This window comes from Carya illinoinensis, chromosome 10, assembly GCF_018687715.1.
Source record: "Carya illinoinensis cultivar Pawnee chromosome 10, C.illinoinensisPawnee_v1, whole genome shotgun sequence".
Taxonomy (NCBI): Eukaryota; Viridiplantae; Streptophyta; class Magnoliopsida; order Fagales; family Juglandaceae; genus Carya; species Carya illinoinensis.
Genome location: NC_056761.1, coordinates 17,000,903 through 17,017,189, shown reverse-complemented (window position 1 = coordinate 17,017,189; position 16,287 = coordinate 17,000,903).

Below are 16,287 nucleotides of genomic sequence, written 5' to 3'. Positions count from 1 at the left end.
AGATTCAAATGTGCCGCAGGGCTATGAGGCTAGCTCTTTGATCTCTTATAGAGAAATTCAAATTCGTCTATTCGAGACATTGTGTCAATGGAGACGATGTGAAGATTTTGAAAAAATATGGATTGCTATTTAAAAGATCATTATTTCTCATAAGAAACTCACGAGAAAAGGATATTCACGAGAGAAGAAATCCTCACATTATTTTTTGATCTTGTCTTTGTTTATCCATAACAATATTATGGCTGGACAATTTCCTTTTGTCAATGTTCCAGATTTGAATCAGAAACCATTCGTGCCTCAGCATGCAATTTTCTCTCCTGAGGCTGGTAATCTAATGATAGGAGCATAAATGCATTTTTCTGAAAGGACTGATTCTAATGTTGTTGCAAAATCAAGATTTCTTAGTGCTCAATATGCTATCTCGGTTACGACCATGTCTCGGAGGTTATTAACAAGAATGAATGAGCTTGACCACCTTATTAATTAAATATATGAGTTGTATCAGAAGCTCTATGTGAAGAGCTATAAGAACAAAAAGTTGAACCTGGAGAATAAGGAGCTAAAACAATTGGTATAATGGTATGCACGTGATCTTCAGCCACATATAGAGGTTTTGGAAAGAGAGTGAGCTCAAATACAGGATCAGCAGTTGCAAATATCTAAAGAAGTCTAGTGTTTTAGAGAGTATGAAAAAGCCGCATTTAATTTCATCGGCCTAGTAAATAATTGCAGACTATCTGTATTTAATGTATCCTATATCAAGATATGTAATTTTTCTTACTTTCATATTTTTTCTATAAAAGAAGTATTCAGCTTATTTTTATTCACATATCATCTTTTTTACTTTTTTATAATTAGTCTGTATTTTTACTCTATAATTTCTCTATGCATTCTTACTCTGTAATTTCTCTCTGCATTCTTACTTTGTAATTTCTTTTGCAAGGGATCAACAATCTTCTCATGATCAATATATGAGGTATTCTTTACCTCGGTCACCAGTTGTTTCTATATCTGCCATAGGTGCTACAATGTAACATGGAAATGATCTGACTGATAAGTCAGATGATGATACTATCTACGAGCTTGTGAGTCTCGATACATCATCCATTGTTGCATTTTCTTAGCGACTACAATCTAGAGCTCGTGAGGTTGACAAATTAACGAGAAAATTTCTATCCTTCAGTGACTTCTTTATGAGTCCAACATGAATGTAGAAGCAATAAAGCAAGAGAATAAGAATTTAAAATCATTGTTTGACTCTTCTTTTCGATTACCTACTCTTTTTTATAAGGATGACATGTAAATTTATGAATAGCAAAATCGTTTAAAGAAGGAGGCGAATTGCCTTAAATTTTGTAACTTTGTTTCTAGATAATAAAATAATATTTCATAAATATTTACATTTTTTTCTATCTTTTGGTAGATATTTTGTGTACTCTGACTCATTCAAAAATGAGTAGTACAAAGGCTATCCCAAGTGTAGGAAGATGTCGTGTAATAATTAAGAATAAAATTCCTAGATCATCTCTTCGAAAAAAGTTGTTTAAAGTCAAATTCGTGTAAAATGTCAAAATATTCACAAAGAGGAAATCAAAGTGGTAATATGTGGAACGAGTGGAAGACTGCAACAAAAATAAAAAAGGCACTACTTTGGACTAGATTCATATTTTTATATTTTTGAATGTCGAATTGAAATGTAAGAAATTAATAAATTTTAACGATCAATAAACCAACTAAACTAAACAATCTTTCTTAATTAACCAGAAAATTAATTAATTAAACTGAAATTATTTAAGTTCTAATTAACCCTTAATCAATCTAATATCTAGTGGAACTTGGAAATTAACAAAACTAAGTCAAGAATTTAGCTAGATTAGAAAATAATTGACAAAATATGAGCTGAAAATTGAAAAGCTCCAAAATCAAGATTTTAGGGTTCATCCTTATATTCAAACCACAAAATTCTCAAAATCACTCCATGATAATTGTTATCACTATTAAACGGAAGCTTAAAAGAGCAAGAAAAACAACTACATCAAAATTAAATATGCACGAAATCGAATACTCAAAGCCAAATGATTCTAAATTAAAAATCTAAAAAAAATACACCTATACTTCAACCTAAAATTAAATAAAAAGAATGGATTGGAAAAAGTTAGGTGGATGGCTGGAGATGGAGGTAACAAGCAGTAGTGGAAGGCTAAGTAGTAGCAGTTGGACTCCTCGAGAAGCTCTTCAACGCGGTGCTGTAGGATCTCTTTTCGAAAAATCACTCTTGTGTTCTATCTCTATGTATGTATAGAAGAATCCCCATTCTGTCTAAAAACATCCAAACCTTGTGTCCCGTTCAAAATGAAAATAGAAACCCCTCGTGTATCTTGGTTCCCAAAACAAAAAAATTAGGTTCCATCTAAAATGAAAACTCTAACAAGAAAGCCCGTGTTGAGTTTCTCTTCAAACAAAAATAAATAATCTATATGGGTCCCACGTGTCTCTAAGACCGAAAAACTTTATTTTCGTGTGTTACGTCCCGTGCGTCTTACGTCCAAACCAAAGGGTCTTGCTTTTTAGTGTGTTTTGAGTCAAAGCCGAAAGACTTTAAAAATAATTTCATTGTGTTGCTTCCGTAAAACTCAAAATTGCCTATACTCAAAACTCTCTCTCAAAACCCAAGAATAGTTGGGTCCCACGTACAAGTATGATTATCTCAATACCGAGCTGAAAAGCCTCATTTGGTTCTTAGTGTTTTGCATGTATGCTTTTTTTGCCTTTTTGATTTTTCTTGGCCTAATCTTTGTATTTCTTGGCCTAAAAAAATAGAAATCAGAAAAAATTAAAATAAAATAAAAAGGAAGAATAAAATATAAAAAAAAAATGTGTTGTGCATGTGAAAAAATATTACCCAATTAAATCAAAAATTATAAAATTAAGCATAAACCATATTATTAACTAATTTAAATTACAACTCATATTTATGCATCTTAACCATTTTTCATCTAAAATCAATAATAATGTAATGACATAATTAAAATATATTAGCTCTAGATATATAAAACATGCAAAAATTCAGTTCAATCACACTCCCTTTTATTTTTCTTTTAATCATGCACATTTCTTACAAAACAGGAAGATGCTTCTAAAATACTAATTGTATTTAAGAAATGGTATTTCAAGACTAATAATTTCATTCATCTCCCCCCCAAAACTGAAAGGGTTGCTTTCTCATTTAAATTTCAAATATGTATAATTTTCATGAGCTCTTCTGGAGTATTAATGACATTTAAATCATTTACATATACTGCAATAAAAACTAGTCCAGATACTGAATATATGAACAAACTGAATTATTCTCAAATAGTTTGTTCCGCGTGCGTTTGAATTGCTTTAGATCATATAAAGATTTTGAAGCTTAATAGAATAAATACTTTGGGACTATATGCTTCATGTATTTCATATCTAATGATCCATATAAATATGCAGTTAATCATGCATATCCGAATTTTCTGTAACTATCAAGCTAATAAAAATCTCAATGCAATTTCATCGACTTCAAGGACAAATCAAAATATGGTTTTTGCGAGAAATCGAGTCATAATTTATATATCACATTGTCATATCTTTTGTACAAATATTCACTAATATTAAACAAGTATCACTCCTTAAGTGTATGGATTACATGTTCATATAGATCACATTTTACTAATGATATCACTTTTGTAGGAATTTCTTTTTTCTTTCTATTTTAGCCAATATTTCTACGTTAGTATTTTTTGACAATTTCTTTGTTTATTTTTCATTATTACTTTTGGTGACATTAAATGAAAATATGTTGTCGACAACAATTCTTATTTTTATCAAATAATTCTTTTGTATTTATAATGTATTGAGATCTCGTTATTTTAGATACATTTTCCTCTTCAAAAAATAACTATTAAGGAGATACTCTTCAGGAGTTTCCTCTTCAAGAAGATTAATATTCAGGAATCACCTCTTCAAGAGATTTTATTCTGGGAGAGTTTTTTAGAGAAAGTTTGGATGAATCTTATAATTCTTATTGCTTGTTTTGTGGGTATGACTTTTTTCTGGAGCACCAATTTTTTTTCTTTGTACTTTTCTTTTTTGGGATGTTTTATCATTTTTATCAATAGGTTTCACACGCTTTCAGGCATGTCTTATATTCATTTTACTAATAAATCTCTTAATTATCTTACATGGACTTCAATCCTCATTAAGATATTAGCAATTAGAATATGAGACCTTTTTTTTATCTTCTTGCATCCGTCAATTAATTTAGAATGAATGATCATCTGAACTTTCATTTCACATAAATTTATATGATAATCAAGATAACATCGAATTGTTTTATCTTATTTGTTTTTGTGCTTTAGAAAATTTTTCTCCCCCTCATGGTTGGAAGATTTTATAGCAAAAGATCTTCTAGTTCTTTAATGGGAGTTCATATGAAAATTATTTGACTTATCATAAGTGATTTTGGATGATCAAGTTAATTATGGAAAAACATAAAAATATGAATCATAGTACTTCTGACGCATCACAATATTTGATTCAATAGTTATATAATAGAATTTCAAAGAGAAAGCTGTTAATTTTTCCAATAGGAGTTTTTGGCTCGAAATTATGTAAGTAATATAAAGATATTCATTACTGCCTTCATTCATGGTTTTAACATGATAACCATTACGACAAATATCTTTAAAATTTAATAAATTTCTTCTAGATTTTGAAGAATACAAAGTATTGTCAATATAAAATTTTGTTCTTTCTAGTAACATTATATTTGTTCTTCCAAAGTTTTCAATTATGTTTGAAATACCGGATATGGTATTGACATTAACTCTATTCAATGTTAAACATTGAAAATATTTTTTATTCTTAATAATTGTGTGTTATGCAACTATCTTCTTGACACAAATCTTTATCAATAGTTTCAAAATTGATTAATGTATTAATTGAACCCATATATGCTTATAAACAAAAGTATGTATAAAACATTATTAATGCCAACGAAAGTTTAACAAGATGTATTAAAAGAGAACAACTCAAGCATAATGTGATTACAATTTATATAATTTTTTGAATCATTGTGATTGGTAAAATTCATTTCGCCTTTTCCTTTTTCTTTCGTCGATGCTTGATATAGATAAACCAAATATTTGGATGTACGATGGGTACGTGACCAATGCTCATTCATATCACATGTATTTCATTATAGCCTTATTCTTCAAGCCTTTATTTTTATCCTACTTTATCATGGTGTGGTTCCACTTTTGGTGGTATAGAGCATTTTTCTTTGAGAAGTCTTGAGCATGCTTCCCTTGATTCTAATAGTTTTTTTTACTATGTCCACGTCTATAACCATTATTTCCTATATTATTATAAAATGAGATTTCATTTGCTTTAGAGAATGAGGCAGAACTAGTTGGACGAGATTGTTAGTTTTTCATTAAAAGCTCATTATTTTGTTCAGCCACTAATATACAAGATATTAGTTCTAAATATCTTGTAACATTTTCACTCGATATTGCTACTGTAGGGGCACATTCGAAGTATGAATATGTTATATATTTGAGTCACACTTCTAAGCGGTTAGGCTATTATTTGATGTATAGCAGCCCTCTTTTCACTTGCTACTACATCAAAAATCATAATATAATATCAATACTCTTAACTGCACATAATAGAATCATTTGCAAGAGATGTTTCACCCACAAGCCCCACCCTTTCATCTCTTCTGCCATAAATTCACTCAAACCCCTCATCTCTTTCACTCAAACTCGTCGAAGCCTTCAACGTCGCAGCCCCTTGAAGCCTCCAGCTTGTCATAGTCTCCTCGCGAAGCCTCCATCCAGTTGCAGCCCCTCGAAGCCTCTAACCAGTTGTTTGTGGTGCCATACGTCGCCTCCCTCATAGTAATAAAGCTAATAGCTTTTCTGTTCTTCTCGTGTTGTATGTGTTTGTGTATTAAAAAGATAAAAAAAAAAATAGAAAAAAATCAGATAAAAACCGGTGAAGAAGAGGAAGAGGACGGGAATTTCATAGTTTATAATAAATAACAATCACCACGAGAGAGAGAGAGAGAGAGAGAGAGAGAGAGAGAGAGAGAGAGAGAGAGAGAGAGAGAGAGAGAGAGAGAGAGAGAGAGAGAGTGAGTGAGTGAGTTTGTGAAAACTTTGAGTGGAGAAATGGGGAATGTGTTGATCCTCACGTTAATGGAATGTGATGATCCTCATGTTCTGTGAGAAGGAGGAGAAGAGTAAATTTTAAAATTCGATGTTGTGCATCTAGATAATAGTTGTGGTGGGAAGCCTATGTGTAACTTAGATATTGGTAGGTTGTTAATTCTAAAAAGATGGATGGGCCAGTTTTAAGATTCTCTCTATATATTTCATTTCAAACATATCCTCTTTAGTGTTTTTTTTTTCTCTACACAATTTTAATTGTAGAACTTCATGTGCATCAATCATAATGAGCTTTTGGAAGGATCATGGTCTTTCGGTACATGTATCACTCCTTTAAACTATCTTATATAATCAATAGATCTTTTATTGCGAGGTACTCAATAAAATTATTGGTTTATGACGATCCTTGAGGAATGCTCTATTTCCTTTCTAAGATCCATTCAACAAGATGAATCTTAGCATTAATGATCCATGATGGATAATTGTTGCTATCAATATCAAGGGCAACAAACTTGACTTTTGTAAGACTTGACATGATCTATAACAAATATAACTAATATGTAAACTATAAGAATAAAAATTCACCACAGATGTAACTGATATGTAAATTATGGGAATAAAAATTCATCACAGATATAATTGATATGTAAACTATGAGAATATTAATTCACAATAGATATAACTGGTATGTAAACTATGTGAATATTAATTCACCACAAATAATAATCAGGCGGTATAACTGACTATATGCATGATATAATAAAAATTAAGCATAAAAGTAAAAGGTTGTAATTGAAAATACTTGCTTAATTGTATCTTACCAGAGATTAGAGATATGATGAATACTACAACTGGCTAAAGTCTCGTGCTACTTATGTGTTATAAAACTAAAAATAAATAGCAAATGATTGAAAGATTGCAAAAGAGAAGTAGAAAGATTGAAAAATTGCAATATAGTTGACTCTTCAAGGGCTCGATATTATTTACTTCTTTATTATTTCTTGCGTATTACAAATAATCGTCAAGACATCCTTTTATAGAAAACTTCATAGTGGTTTGTTGTGCCAACCAAGTCACATGCACAACAACCAAACAAACCATCACATGCACAACAAACTATGATCACGTACACAACAAACCTATAGTTTGTTGTGCTAACCAAATTACATGTACAACAAATACAATAAAGTGTAGTTCATATGGTCATCTAGCAAATGGATATATTTATAACAAAGAGAGCCAATCATCAATGATATGGGAAAAATCATAAAAGATACTTTGACAAGATCTCAATCATGGAAAGCTTATGGTGCTTCCAATTTTGGAGTTAAAAGTGATAAAGGAATGCTTACATGCATCACACAAATCTCCAAACTAAAGATAATAGTAAATATTAGACCAAAAATTAAAATAGAAAAAATAAGAAACCATCAAATGCTCTAAAGGCTAGGGCAAAGTTTAAAAGAGTAACAATAACAACTAACTTTAATTCCTAACAACTAACTTTAATTCCAATATAGTTGATAGGTTTAATAACATATTATTTTCATCATCATATTAGAGAGATGAAAGAACTCGTGATATACACACAAGCAAATCCATACAAAAAAAAATTGAAAAAACTAGCAAACATTACTGTTTATATATTGTTAATACAATACTTACAATTTTTTTCTATTATTTTTCACCGTGGGACTTTGCTTATGTATCATTCTTTTTCCCCAATCAAATGTTGTAAAAAAATTTCTTACATCATTAACGTAGCAAGTATGGATTATGGATATATATTACATTAGAAAAAAATATATTCATTATTTTATTTTTCATCATTTTCTCATCATCCCATAATATGGCATTAGATGATAGGTTCAAAAGTGAGATATAATAAACAATCTCCTATTATTTAATGTCACATCATGAGATGATGAGAGGATAATGAGAATTAAGATGATGAGTAACATTACTCTATCGCATTAATCTATGAAATATTGTTTAGTTAACAAGTAAATTAAAAAAGTTTGGAAATGGGGTTTCAATTAAGTCCAAAGTGGAGCAAGAATTCCAACAATTTGGCCCCTAGTTACGAGCTCAACCCATGCACACAAATATCTTTAATGTTCGGAAGTATGGTGGTTCCAATGGAGGAGTAAATGGTTATTCAAACAGTAGTGAAAATGGTGTTAACAATTACTGAGGAGAGTAGGAAGTAGGTAGGGGGTGAGGTGACAGAGAAGAGCTCATGCCAAGCAATCATGTTGTCAAGCAGGAGATGTCAGCGAGAATGAAGGAAGAATTTTCAGCGGAAAAATTGAAAAATGTATACCAAGGAGTCAATGGTCAAATGCCAACAGAGGAGTTTTCAATCATTGAAAAGATGACAGGTACCATCCTCGAAGCCTTCACCAAAGCACAATTCAAAAGTCAATTTCCAAATCCATACGAGGTTCCCATATTGGTAACTGACAATGGGACCTTAAACCCTTTGAACAATACAAGAATGGAAGTAGATCATGATAAAGGTAACTTAGTCAGTTAATCTCACAACTTGAGCTAAACAGATCACTGGGACCCTACGAGGGTCAGGAAACAAGGGAGGGTCTGGCTAAAAGTAAGGCACCTAGCACAAAGGAAAGGAAAAACCTACTACAAGGTTTGAGGGTCCTAACCCCAGAAAGTGGAAATGGTATGCTTGAGGAGAGAACTCCTATAGAGGAAACATTGGGAAGGAGGAATTGGGTGACATTACAAATATCTCCCAAAAATCAGGCAACAGGATGGGTTGTAAAAGAGAAAATAAGGACAAAAGCATGATACCAAGAGGGTCAAGAGGCAAGGAAAAGGATATGGTAACAAAAACCAAATGATAGAGGCTGGTTCCCAGCCCTGCCAACACCAATGAGCATTCTAGTTTGGAACTGCCAAGGACTTGGAAATCCTTGATCAGTTAGAATCCTTAGAAAATTAACTACGGCCAATTGCCCCATTCTAGTCTTTCTGGTGAAAACTAAGGTTAGAAAACAATGACTAGAGAATGTAAGAAGAAGTTGGAAACTAGATGGCTATTTTGCAGTGGACAACATGGGACTTAGTGGTGGCATTGCCCTATTGTGGAAGGAGGGCTGGGATGTTAGAATTATCAACTACACTCGTTGGCATATCAGTGCTTTAATAAAGGAAGAGGACAATGGACACACATGGCAATTCACAGGGTTTTATGGGCACTTAGAAACAGCAAAAAGAAGTAGTAGTTGGCAATTAATTGAGATGTTAAAACTCGCTACACCTATGGCGTGGATGTGTGCAGGAGTTTTCAATGAAATTCTACACCAGAATGAAAAACAAGGGGCCGCAAGCATACCTTATAAACGAATAGAAGCTTTTAGGAAGGTAGTTGAGATATGTGGTCTCCATGACCTTCATTCCCAGGGACAAAGCTGGTTTACTTGATCCAACAGCAAAAGTGGCAGAGAGTTCACCAAGGAAAGAATAGATAGAGCAATGGCCAACAAGGAATGGAATGAGCTTTTTAGCTCTACCTCATGTACTACTCTAGCTGGCATTAAGTCTGATCACTCCCCCCTTTGCATCAATAAATAGAAATCGGGCAATGGGAGAAGGCAGAGAAGAATATGTTTTAGATATGAGGCTACTTGGGACTTAAAAGAGGAATGCCAGAAAGTAGTGAAAAAAGCATAGAAGGGAGCTAAAATGGGAGGTGGAGGAGCCAGCTCAATGAGACAGAAACTTGAACATTGTTAAAGGGGTCTGTTACAATGGAACCATAAAGAAAAACTGCACAATCACAAGGATATCAATCAGGCTCTGGATAAAAGTAGTCATCTTTAAGAGACAGGCACTAGGAACCATATAGCATCCATGAAACAATTGCAAAAAGAAGTAAAGCTCTCAATGGAAACAAATGAAATGAAATGGCGCCAAAGAGCAAAGCAACATTGGATGAAAGTTGGAGACAGAAACGACAGAGGTGTTGATGATCCAGAGGGTGTTGACTGAGTAGGATGGCATTGATGATGTCTTTACAGGTTTCTTCTCCTCTCTATTTACCACTTCCTCCCCCTCTAACTTTGAGGAATGCTTGTTTGCTTTGGACACTACACTAGCTATTGAGATGACATATTGGCTTCTTACTCCTTTCACTCGAGAAGAGATCCCTGCAGCTGTTGTTCAAATGAATCCTTTAGGCTCCCCTAGGCCTAATGGATTCCCAGCTTTTTTCTACCAAAAGCATTGGGAGGTAATAGGTGAGGAGGTGTGCCAGTTTGCTCTTCATGTCCTTAACCAAGGTGGCTCTTTAACTAAGGTAAACGACACTTTTATCTCCCTAATCTCCAAAGTTAAATATCCAAAAAAAAAAAAAAAAGTGACTGAATATAGACCAATTAGTTTTTGCAATGTATTGTACAAAATTATGTCCAAAACTCTTGCAAATAGGCTAAAAGTCATCCTCCCCAATCTCATATCCCTCAATCAAAGCGCCTTTATACTTGGTAGACTCATTTCAGACAATGTTTTAGTTGCTTATGAGGCCCTTCACTCCATGAGCACAAGAATGAAAAGAAGGAGAACGTGTATGGCTCTTAACTTAGATATGAGCAAGGCTTATGATAGGGTAGAGTGGGGTTTTGTGAAAGTAGGTGTGTCAAAAATGGGGTTCCCTCTCAAATGGACCAACCTTTTTCAAACCTGTCGTACCTCTATCTCATATTCAATCATTGTTAATGGGGAGCCACAACAGAAGTTTTTCCTTTAAGGGGGCTTAGACAAGGTGATCATATGTCCCCCTACATTTTCAACATGTGTGCTAAGGCCCTCACTTCATTATTAAATCGAGCTGAGAAGTGCGAAGGCATAACACCTGTCCAAATAGGAAGATGCCTCATAACTGTAAATTACATTTTCTTTGCAGATAACAACCTCCTTTTTTGCCAAGAAACTCCCAAGGAGCTTTCCAGCTTGCTTGATATTCTATCTGTGTGTGAAAAGGCCTTGAGACAGGTACTCAACAAGGAGAAGTCCCCAATATTTTTTAGCAAGAACACAAAGAAAGAGACAAAAGAACAAATATTGCAATTGGCAGGAGTCAAGTCAAATGGATCCTTTGAGAGGTACCTAGGGCTTATTGCTTGTGTGGGGAGAACAAAAATTGCAGTATTTCATTCCCCCATTGACAGAACCTGGGCTAAAATTGCAAAGTGGAAGACTAAGTACCTCTCAAGTATAGGGAAAGAAGTACTCCTCAAAGCTTTTCTATAGATAATTCTCACTTATACCATGGGAATCTTCCTAATACCACAGTGAATCATGAGGAAACTGAATCAATTACTCGAAAAACTTTGATGGGGCTATAATGAAGACTCCTCCAAAATACAATGGGTCAACTAGAAACAGCTCAATAACAACACAGAGTCTGGAGGCCTTGGCTTTAGGGATTTTAGGAGCTTCAACATTGCACTGCTTTCAAAATAAGGCTGGAGATTTCTACAAAACCCAACCTCTCTGGTGACTATGGTCCTCAAACAGAAGTACTTTGGACAAGGTGAATTGTTAGAAGCACAACTGGGCTCAAGACCATCCTTTGCTTGGAGAGGTATTCATATAGACCTGGAGGTCCTTAAGAAATGATTGTTGCGGAGAATAGGAAATGGTCATAATATGAACATTTGGTCATATAGTTGGATACCATCCCAGCCCTCTAACAAGGTTATTACCACATGAGAAGAAGACTGTTGGTGTGAACAAGTTAGTGACTTCATTGATCCTACCCTTAGAATATGGAAGGATTTTCTACTCTAGAAATTATTCTCTACATAAGAGATAGAGGCAATCAAAGCAATCCTCATTTGCCTTGAGGGACAGAAAAGATAGAATGATTTAGAAACCCATCAATAATGGACAATTCTCAATTAAAAGTGGTTACTATCTGCACAGGACAATAGAAGAAGAGCTAGAAGGGAAACCCTCTTGTAGACCTCGAGATAAACAAGTGTGGAAAACAATATGGAAGCTCAAGACCACACCAACAATCAAGATGTTCATATGGAGAGCATGTAGTGAGTCTCTCCCCACCTTGGCTAACTTAAAAAGAATAATAGTTGTGGAAGATAGTTCATGTACTATCTGCAAACAGGTTCCTAAGACATTATGGGGATGTGTAGCTGCGCAAGATGTTTGGAACCAAAGCAGTAAGAAGGTCCAAAAGATGACATGCCATGGTGACCTATTTTTTGACATCTGGTCTACTCTAGTGGAGGTTTTGGACACTAATGAACTTAGTGAAGTGGTTGGTACTTTAAGGGGAATATGGAACAGGAGGAATGAACTCCTTCATGGTAAAGATTTCAAACATCCAACCAGGATATATTAACAAGCCATAGCAGAACTTGCCTCATACAAAGATAGCATCCAAGTCTTAGAGAAGGTCAGTGTTAATTCTCCAAAAGGACCACACAAAGGGACAAAGCCAGTTGAGCATCACTTCAAAGTCAATTGGGACGAGGCTGTAAGATCAAGGAAATGAAAAATTAATATAGATTTCATAATTAGAGATCACACAGGTCAAGTTGCTAGTGCTTTTCATACTCAAAGATCTTTCAAGGAAATGACTTTTGATGCATGGGCCTACGGTTTTCTACTAGCAGCTGTGTTCATCAAAGAGATAGGAATACACTAAGTCTATATAGAAGGAGACTTGAAACAGGTGATGGATTTGACATTAAACCAAGGATTGAATTGGAGCATGCAGGATGCCTTATTGGAGATGCAAGGAAAATACTGAATTCATATGCAAGATTGAGCATTTCACATGTTTCCCGTGGAGCAAACAAGGTAGCTCACCAGTTGGCACAAGATGTACTAAATTGTACAGAGGATGTATATGATATTGAAATCTATCCGTTATATATTATGTCTGTTGTAATGCAAAAAATGATGTAATCATAATACTCTATGCTTGTATGTATCATAAAATCGTCTGTTATACAATATTTCTGATTTTTAATGAGATAAAGTCTCTTTTGTTATAAACTATCTTGAATTGTATGACCATATTTATCTAGTCGTCAAATGCATAGTGCATAGTGAGCTAGCATAGTCCCCTTTGTACGCCTATATATATCGTTGAATTCTTTAAGAAATATATAAGTTTAATAACAGATCAATAAGAGAATCTCCTCTCTCGCTCTCTCTCAATCTTGAAACTCTCTCTTTATTTTGATTGATCCACAACACGTTATCAGCACGAATGCGATTTTTTTCTCCACAGCCTACCAGGCCAACACCCACCTATGCCAGAGCACCCGTGGTGTTCTCCTGTGGTGTCTTCTTCACCAACTCTTGCTGTCGTAAGTAAGATCATCTCGCGTTTATCTATCTCCTGGTGTGCAAGTGTAGTTGATCCATATGGGCGCACCGACAAGTTCCCAAACTCTTTGACCGAGAAGTATGGCACGCCCCACCACCTCGTTCGTTCAAACAGTCCTCGGTTTCAAACGGTCGGTTCACTCCATTTTTGGACAAACAGAGGAGCTCGAGAGTAGTCCTCGTCGATGTCTACTTTCTTATCGATATTCACGCTGTATTCAGAGGAGATCCGGGAAGCATGATCTAGTATCGCTTCGGTGATCCATCTCTGGCATAGACTACAATCACGAGAGGGCAGCAGTTCACTCGCTCGAGTTGGTAGCGCACCTCCAAAACCTGCCGCTGCAGAAGATCGCAAAAGCCATGTCGTCCTCACCATGGTGATCTCGCCTGACCGGCTCAGCACCGACGCTGCCAGTTTAGTCAGGGACGTGTTTTCTGCTGTCCTCGCCGTGTTGCAACCAAGCTTTTCTCCTCGATTTTCCTCTCTGTCTCTAGCTACTCCAACTGCAAACACAGTTTTAGTACGCGGTCTTCTACAAGTCTAGATCAACACCAGATCTGAGGTGTCTGGTTACATGGGTAAAGATCAACTGGGTAAAGCTTTAGAGGGATCTGATTCTTTACTGACCAGGGAGCAGTACGTGTACATGGTGAAACTCGCGGAGCAAGCCGGGCTTGGAACCACGTGACCCAAGGAGCGCTCTGCGATGGTCTATGGAGACAGACTTTATGTTGTGTACGGTGATGTCCAGTACACTTGGAGAGAGATGCTTAAACGGTGCACCAGACTCGCTTATGCTATATCCCAGCTAGGAATTTCTGGCTCCTGGATGAAGAATCTTAACCCCCTGATCTTTTTAGAAAGCAGCGAAGATGATGAAGCCAGGAAAATTACCGATGAAAGCTTGTCCATGATTCTTTTCATTTTTTTTGGTGAATCTACCTCTATGTCATAGGTGAGGTCAGCACTCGGTAGCTTGACACCTACCCAAAGAGACAAAAGTTGAAAAATAAAGTCCGCTTGTCATAAAAGTCATAAAGCCCCTCTTGTCGTTTAGAGGAAAAGCAAGCATCTTTGGATAAAGAAAAAAAAAAGAAGGTTTGGTGGGTGCTAACGGGGATGAATATGGGAGCAACTAATCAAATCCATAGTGCTTTCAATGCATTATCTTTACAATAAAATAATAATAAAATAAAATAAAAAGAAAAGAAAAGGTTGGTGCTTATGGAGAATAAATGTGAATCAACGAGATTTTGGATTTGGTAAGTGATTACGATTATTATTGTAATAATAGTTGACTGGTTTCCTATAAGAGATAAAGGTAATTTTTTTTTTTATGATTAGCTTGACATGTTTGACTAATAATTTTAGTTTTATAGACATGAGCTATGTACTGTGATATTTTTCAATCTTACTAATTTTTACAGTGCACGAAGGTTCAGATGATACTGAAGATAGTAATCTTCTATTTCAAGTAAGTTTCTCAATATATCATTTGAAATCTTTAAAGTAAATATTGGTAAATTAAAATTTCCATAATTTACATATCAATTATATCTGTGAATAGTTTTATTCACATAGTTCAGATACAAGTTTTATTTATTCTTTTTGTACTTGTTATGAATTATTGATAATATAATTTATCTTAGAATGAAAATGGTGCATCCCTGAAGGATCGCTCTAAATCAATAATTTTATTGAGTACCTCATAGTTTAAATGAGTGATACGTGTACCAAAAACTCATTATGATTTATGCACCTGAAGTTGCATAATTTGAAATTGTGGAAAGAATATATATTTAAATGAACGTCTCGAATATGCTCCTGAAGTAGCAATATCGAGTATGCTCCTGCAATATGAAATGCAAACGTTCACAATATATTCTAAATTTAAATTTGGTCTTTCAGTGACTGGATAAAATAATGAATTTTTGATAAGAATCATTAGTCACGTCTTACTAGATCTACATCATTCCCTGAAGTGAATGATAATGAATTTATATCATTCTATTCCCTGAAGTGAAAAGAATGATGCGTTTCATTCAAAGAAACTAAGAGATTGGACGTGATAATGAATATCTTTTCGGGCCAGAAGCTCGTATTGGAAAAGCTGTAAGCTTTCTCTTTGAGATAATATTATACAAATTATTGAATCAAATATTATGATGCATCAAAAAATGATATGATTCAAAATATTTGTATCATTCATGGTTATCTTGATCATCCAAAATCAATTATGATAAGTCGAATGATTTTCATATGGACGTCCATAAAAGAACCAGAAGATTCTTTTACTATAAAGTCTTACCACCAGAAGTCGAAAGAAAAATTTGTCAGAAGCAAATAAGATGAAATAATTCGACGTTATCTTGATTATCATATGTGAACCAGAAGTTCATATGATAATTAAATTATGGATGCAATAAGATAAAAATGTCTCATATTAGAGCTGCTAAAATCCCAGCGAGGATTGAAGTCCCTGAAGGACAATTAAGAAATTCAGCAGTCTAATGAACATAAGACATGTCTAAAGGCATGTGAGACTTATTGATACAAAAGATAGAGTATCTCAAAAAGAGAAAGACACAAATAATTGGTGCTCCTGAAGAGGCCATACCCACGAAACAAGCAATAAAGTTCATCCAGATTTTCTGTATAAAATTCTCCTATATAAACTCTTGAAGAGTACAAATCTCCTGAAGA